Source organism: Lactuca sativa, chromosome 4 (assembly GCF_002870075.4).
Source record: "Lactuca sativa cultivar Salinas chromosome 4, Lsat_Salinas_v11, whole genome shotgun sequence".
NCBI classification, from domain to species: domain Eukaryota; kingdom Viridiplantae; phylum Streptophyta; class Magnoliopsida; order Asterales; family Asteraceae; genus Lactuca; species Lactuca sativa.
In genome coordinates this window covers 339,507,153-339,515,208 of record NC_056626.2, presented here as the reverse complement: position 1 = coordinate 339,515,208, position 8,056 = coordinate 339,507,153, and positions in this window count along the sequence as shown.

Sequence of the window (8,056 nt, the reverse complement as noted above, 5' to 3'; positions counted from 1 at the left end):
GATGATTGTAATGCCCCATTCCTGGTATGTTGCTTCTGTGGCATTTATTAGAAGTTTTCGAGAGGGACTCGACGAGTCTATGGCCCGACTCGTCGAGTAGGGACGATTTTCCGAGCACGTGTTAGTCGGGGACTCGGCGAGTCCATATTCGGGACTCGGCGAGTCTGCCTGCCAAGTAGAAACCCTAAATCCCCGGGTTCGCACCCTATTTAAACCACCTTATGAGCCCCCAAATTCGTCCCCTTCACCCTCAGAGCATCATTTAGCAAACCCTAATCGTTTCCTTGAGTAATTGAGCATTTCTTGTGTGAATCATGAAGTTTTGAAGAGAAGAAGGAGGCTAGATCCAAAGGAGAAGAAGAAGATCCAAGGTCTTGCACCCATTTCAGAGTTTATTGAGGTATCAGCCGATTCCCTTCTGTTTCTATGATTTATTTCTCTTTCACAAGCATATTTAGCCTCTTTTAGCCATTTCTTAGCTTGTTCTTGGTAGAGAGATCACATTAGATTGATTAGCCTTCGGATCTAGCCATGTTTCAGTTCCAAAATCGTAGATCTATCACCTTTATGGAGCCATTTTGCATGATAACCCTAGATCTACTCTTCTAAGTGCCTTTTTAGCCTTTATCTCCTTTTTCATGTGTATGTACACGTAAAGTTGGAAACTTTACGTGGTAAATCAGCCTTAGGAGCTCAGATCTATAATTTGTATGTGGTGGTGTTGAGCAGAATCGAGTTCTTAGGATCTGCATGCATGTGACTCGGCGAGTCCTTCTTCGGACTCGGCGAGTCAGGTCGCGAGTCCCCGATTTTTACCCCTTTGAGTGATTCTGAGTGGAGGCCAGTGAGCAATAGGATGGACTTAGTGAGTCGGAGGTTAGACTCAGTAATGGAGGGACTCGACGAGTTGTTCATACAACTCGGCGAGTCCAAGGCAATCATCTTAGCTCAAGAACAACTCATCGAGTTGTTCATATGACTCGGCGAGTCGGATGCAGATTGTCTGAGTTCTTGAATCGAGAGTGAAACGACCCAAAAATTTCATTTTAATATAACCAAAAATCATAAATCTGAGTATCATATAATGAAACCACACACTATGTATCTCAAACCATAGTAAAATACTGTGAGGAAAACTGTATCACAACTGTATCAAAACATATCAAGAAACTAAATCAACTCCCCGGATAAACACTGAAGCTGTGGTGTGTGCGATGCCATCATCCCGATCTCTTCCCTTTGCTTGCGGAAGTACCTGAAACCAAAACTAAAACTGTAAGCACGAAGCTTAGTGAGCTCCCCCAAACTACCACATACCATACAATACATATAAAGCACATACTGGGCCTTGCCCACTGCATCGGACCGAAGTCCGGAACTAGCTGCATCGGACCGAAGTCCGGAACTGACTGCATCGGGCCGAAGTCCGAAACTGACTGCATCGGACCGAAGTCCGGAACTGACTGCATCAGACCGAAGTCCGGAACTGACTGCATCGGACCGAAGTCCAGAACTGGCTGCATCGGACCGAAGTCCGGAACTGACTGCATCAAACTGAAGTCTGGAACTGACTGCATCGGACCGAAGTCCGGAACTGACTGATCATAGCATAGCATAACACATATCAACTAATATAAACACATATACTGCATACTGCATCGGACCGAACTCCGGAACATATAACACACAAGCGTGCTTGAATCACATAGACCTCAAGCATACTGAACTGTTGCTTCGGACTGAATTCCGGAACTGCTACTAACTAAACGGGCCGGCATTGTGGCCGTAGACCCGTTCCTACTGGAAGGAAACTCACCTCGTGAACTGGCTGCTGTGTGTATGGCTCTGGAAGCTAACTGCTGCTGCTCCAGTATCTCCCCGGCTACAAATCCATAACACACTCAATCAGATGCTAAACAGTGCACTGGGTAAAATGACTCTTTTACCCTTGGTCAAAGTCAACTCTCTCGGTCAAAGTCAACCCACAGTTGACCTGACTCGCTGAGTTGGGCCGCCAACTCGCCGAGTCCCTATTCTCACTTCTCAACCCTACTCGCTGCTACTCGTCGAGTATGGCATCAACTCGACGAGTTCCCTTTCGAATCTAAAACTTCAGGCAATCTGCATCCGACTCGCCGAGTCGTATGAACAACTCGACGAGTTGTTCTTCGAGCTAAGAAGATTGCCTTGGACTCGTCGAGTTGTATGAACAACTCGCCGAGTCCCTCCATTACTGAGTCTGACCTCGAATTCGCTGAGTCCACTCTACTACTCAATGGTCCCACTCGGCATCACTCAAAAAGGAAAAATCGGGGACTCGCGACTCGACTCGCCGAGTCGTTCTTCCGACTCGCCGAGTCGCTTGCATGCAGCAACTCTAAACTCGATTCTCCTTGAATCCAGTGTATAAAACTTATAGATCTGGACTCCCTTAACTCGATTAGCACGTAAAGATTCTATCTTTACGTGTCCATATGCATCCATGAAGATAAAATGGCTCAAAAAGCATAATAAAGGCTAGATCTAGGATTTTCATGCAAAGTATCTTCAAAAAGGCAATAGATCCGGGCTCTAGAACTCCTAAATGAATAGATCTAAGGATATCTCGACCTATTAGGGCATCCATACAGTCACAAGGCTTGAGAAAAGCATCAAACTAGTTCTAGAAGAGTTCTAATGGAGGTTTAAAGCATAAAACGGAAGGAAATTCGAAGAATACCTCAATAAACTCTGATTTGCCCTTGGATCTTTGCTTTACACCTCCTCTCCTTGCTCCCTTCTTCTTCTTCTTCAAGCCTTCAAAATTTCACACAAGAACACTTAAATCACTCAAGGATGGATTAGGGTTTTCTCACAGCTCTCTGAGGGTGAAGGAGGCGAGATTGGGGGCTATAAGGTGGTTTAAATAGTGAGCAACCCGGGGATTTAGGGTTTCTTCCAGGCAGGCAGACTCGCCGATTCCTGAATATGGACTCGCCGAGTCGCTGACTAACACGTGCTCGAAATCCCGTCCCTACTCGGCGAGTCAGGCTATGAACTCGCCGAGTCCCTCTTGCAAAATTCTAATTAAATACTATGGAATCATCGTACCGGAGACGGTCGTTACAATTCTCCCCCACTTGTCTCAGACTTCGTCCTCGAAGTCTGCTACGGCTGAATATGCAAATATCTCCAGGTAGTGCTCTCTCATCTCCTCCTCAGCCTCCCACGTCCACTCAGACCCCTTCCGGTGTTGCCACTGCACCTTCACTAACTGAATTTCCTTGCTCCTCAAGGTCTTTGTCTTCCAGTACAGAATCGCGACCGGCCTCTCAATATAATTCAGGCTGCTATCAACCTGAATATCCTCTAGGTGAACGACTGTTGACTCATCCACCAAACACTTCCTCAACTGAGACACATGGAAAGTGTTGTGGATCTGACTAAGCTCCTCAGGAAGATCCAACCGATAAGCAACCCGACCCACCCGGGCCAAAACCCTGAAAGGACCAATAAACCTAGGACCCAACTTGCCCCTCTTCCGGAACCTGATGACACCCTTCCAAGGTGAGACCTTCAGAAGGACCATATCACCCACCCAGAACACCAAGTCTGAACGCCTCCTGTCGGCGTAGCTCTTCTGTCGACTCTGCGCAGTCTGCAGTCTACTACGGACCTGCTGGATCAACTCGATCGTCTTGAGCACCACCTCTGTGCTCCCAATGACTCGCTGACCGACCTCGCCCCAACAAATAGGGGTCCTATAATTCCTCCCATACAACATCTCAAAGGGAGGTCGATCAATGCTCGCATGATAACTGTTGTTATACGAAAATTCCGCTAACAGAAGATACGTATCCCAAATGCCACCAAAATGCAGAACACATGCCCTAAGCATGTCCTCGAGAGTCTGAATCGTCCTCTCGCTCTGCCCGTCCGTCTGAGGGTGGAAAGCGGTGCTGAAATGGAGACGAGTACCCATCTCGTCGTGGAACCGCTTCCAGAATCTGGATGTAAAACAGACATCTCGGTCTGACACCACCGATACCGGCACTCCATGACATGCCACGATCTCACGCACATAGATATCGACTAACTTTTCTGCCGATATACTCTCCTGGATCGGGATAAAATGAGCACTCTTCGTCAATCGATCCACTACTACCCATATCGAATCTACTCCCCGTGCGGTCCTGGGAAGCTTGGTGACAAAATCCATGGTGATGTCCTCCTATTTCCACACGGGAATGTCTAACGGCTACATCTTGCCGTGAGGCCTCTGGTGCTCCGCCTTGACCTTCCTACAGGTCAGGCATCTCTCAACATGCCAAGCGACATCCCGCTTCATGCAGGTCCACCAATAATCGGGTCGAAGATCTCTATACATCTTCGTCGCCCCTGGGTGGATAGAAAATCGAGACTTATGAGCCTCATCCATCAACACCTGCCGTACCCCACCCAAGTACGGTACCCACACTCTCCCATGAAGTGTCAGCAATCCCCGACTGTCATAATCAAACGAGGCTACTCGGCCCACTATCCTCTCACACTTTTGCCTCTCCTCATTGAGGCCCTCAACCTGAGCCTCCTTGATCTGCTCCAACAATGGAGTGATCACTGTCATCCTCAAACACAAATCTCTGATAGGGGTTTCCGACACTTTGCGGCTTAGGGCGTCGGCCACTACGTTGGCCTTCCCTGGATGGTAAAGGATCTCACAGTCATAATCCTTCAGCACATCCAACCATCTCCTCTGCCTCATGTTCAGACTCGGCTGATCCATAAGGTACCTCAAACTCTTGTGATCCGTGTAGATAGTACAGCGGACCCCATAAAGATAATGTCTCCAAATCTTGAGAGCAAACACAGCCGCCCCTAGCTCTAAATCATGGGTAGGATAATTAGCCTCGTGAGGCTTCAACAGTCTCGAGGCGTAGGCTATCACATGGCCTCGCTGCATCAATACTGCTCCCATACCTGTGATTGAGGCATCCCAGTAGACTACGAAGTCCTCTACTCCCTCTGGCAAGGTAAGGATCAGAGCCTCGTACAATCTCTGTCTGAGGGTCTCAAATGCTGCCTGCTGCTCAGGCCCCCAACGAAATACCACCTACTTCTTGGTCAGTCGGGTGAGCGGAACTGCTATCTTGGAGAAATCCTGAATGAATCTCCGGTAATACCCTGCCAACCCTAGGAAGCTCCGAATCTCGGATGGAGACTTCGGGACCTCCCACTGCATCACGGCCTCTATCTTGGCCGGATCTACCAAAATACCCTTCTGGTTGACGAGGTGACCAAGGAACTGCACCTCGCGCAACCAGAACTCACACTTGGAGAACTTTGCGAAAAGTCTCTCCCTCCTCAAAACTTCCAGCATCGGCCTACACACGCGATTCATCTATGAATATACCAAGATATCATCTATGAATACTATCACTGACCGATCCAGCATCGGCCTACACACGCGATTCATGAGATCCATGAACGCGGCTTGGGCATTGGTGAGCCCAAATGGCATCACCACAAACTCATAATGACCATACCTGGTCCTGAAAGCAGTCTTATGCACATCCTCATCTCTAACCCGCATCTGATGATACCCGGAGCGTAGATCGATCTTGGAGAACCAAGACGCTCCCTGAAGCTGGTCAAACAAATCATCTATCCTCGGAAGTGGGTAACGGTTCTTCACCGTTACCTTATTCAACTCCCGATAGTCTATACACATACGATGCGACCCATCCTTCTTCCTCACAAACAGGATCGGCGCTCCCGAAGGCGAACTGCTCGGCCAAATGAAACCCTTGTCTAGCAGCTCCTGCAGCTGCGTAGACAACTCCTGCATCTCAGGGGGGAGCTAGGCGATACGGTGCCTTGGCTATCGGAGCCGCACCAGGAATCAGGTCGATCCTAAACTCAACCTGCCTCTCAGGAGGTATCCCCGGTAAATCCTCGGGAAATACATCCGGGAAGTCTCGCACTATAGGAACATCATCAACTGTCGCCTTGCCCTTCTCCCGGGCATCCAAGACATAAGCTACATAACCAGCGCAACCCTGCTGAAAATAGCGCCTCACCCTTGCGGCGGAACAAAAGGTCGGTCCGCGTTGTGGCCTCTCGCCCTGAATCACTAACTCTCCCCCACTGGGAGAGCGAACCCTCACTAACTGCTGCTCACAATCAATCACCGCCCCATTGGGGCTCAGCCAATCCATGCCTACTATGACCTTATTCCCTCGCAGGAGAATAGGAACCAGGTCCACCGAAAACTGCTCGTCAAACAACTGAAGCGAACACCCTCTATATACTCTGGCGACCCTCACGGTCCTGTCATCTGCTATCTCAACCTCTAGTAGACAATCCAGCTCCCCTGGAGCTCTACTAAATCTCTTGCTAAGCGCAAGCGATACGAATGATCGGGTAGCCCCCGAATCGAATAATACCATAGCAGAAATGCCGTTCACAGAGAACGACCCTAAATAAAACATACAATCATCAGCAATAATCAATCAATAATAATAAAGAGATGAAGGGAAGATACATACCCGTCACCACATCAGGAGTCGCTCGCGCCTCCTCTGCTGTCATCTGAAACACCCTACTCTTCACCACTGGCGTCTCGACTCGGCCCTGTCGGCCATCTGTAATCCTTAAGGTAGCAGGGGCAGGTGCAGCCACCTTCCCTGCTGCGGCTAAACTCGGACACTGGGACTTTTTATGTCCCCTCTGATTGCACTGAAAGCAAATCAGATCTGATGCTGCAACGGCAGTAGTAGGGGCCGTACAATCCCTGCTCAAATGCCCAATCCGACCGCACTTGTAGCAGCCGGAACTCCCTGCCTTGCACGCCCCCTCGTGCAATCTCCCACACTTGCCACATCGACCGTGGCTCTGCTGACTCCTGGATCTGTGATCAGAAACCTTGCGCTTTTTACCCGAACTGCCTGTACCCGAAACCGCCTCCGGTTTCCTCTTCTTCTCCATCTCGAGATCAATCTCTCTCTCCCGAGCCCTAGCAATCATGTCATCCAGCGTTTTACAGCTGGACCGGCTCACAAACTGACGGATATCGCTCCGCAATATCTCATGATAACGGGCCTTCTTCATTTCCTCATCGGCCGCATATTGAGGAACAAGAAGAGCCCTTTCCCTGAACATGGCGGTGATCTCCGCCACGGTCTCTATAGTCTGGGTGAGGTCCTGAAACTCTCTGGCTAACTGCTGCACCTCAATAACTGGTGCAAACTCCGCCCTAAACCTGGTAGAGAAATCAGCCCAGGTCATGGCATCCAACGCTGCATCATCTCCAATGGTATGTCCGACCTCCTCCCACCAATCCCGTGCCCTGTCCTTCAGAAGACAGGACGCCAATCTGAACTTGTCCCCCTTGGGACACCTGCTAGTGAGGAATGCGTTGGCTACATCCGCCAACCATCTAGTACTCACAATGGGGTCCCGCGCCCCATGATAGTCTGGAGCTCCACATGCCCTGAACTCCCTAAAGGTAAGTGTACGCGACCCCATCATGGCCGCCACCTCAGCACGGAAGGTGCCCAATCTCTCATCCATCAGCTCTAGGATACCCTCCTTGATCGAACCGAAGATCACAGGAGTCTGCTCTAAAATGATACGAGTAATCTCTGAAGAAAGAAACTCTCTGGTCTGCTCATCCATGCGCTCGTCCCCCGAGCCTGATCCTGATCCCTCCCCGGCACCTCCATTGCCGGCTGCTGTCCTCGGACGCAAAACCACCATTCTGAAACACATCATAGAACATCAGAAAACTGAAATATCTCAAGGGATCATTGATACTACTACTAGCTTCCTGGTCTTGTCTCGGCCTTCCTTGATTCGAGTACGGATCCTCTGCTTTCAGTAGTACGGGCCCATACTACCTTCCACATCTATCCGTACTTTCCTTAAGAACTGCCTTGACTCCACCAAGTCACTTCTACTACTACTAATCTCTGCTACTCTCATCCTAGGCTTGCCCTAGGGAAATATCTGACTCCACTCAACTAGTCCTCAGCTGCTGAAGGCCTCCTTATAATGCTAATTAGCCACCACCTGAATACCA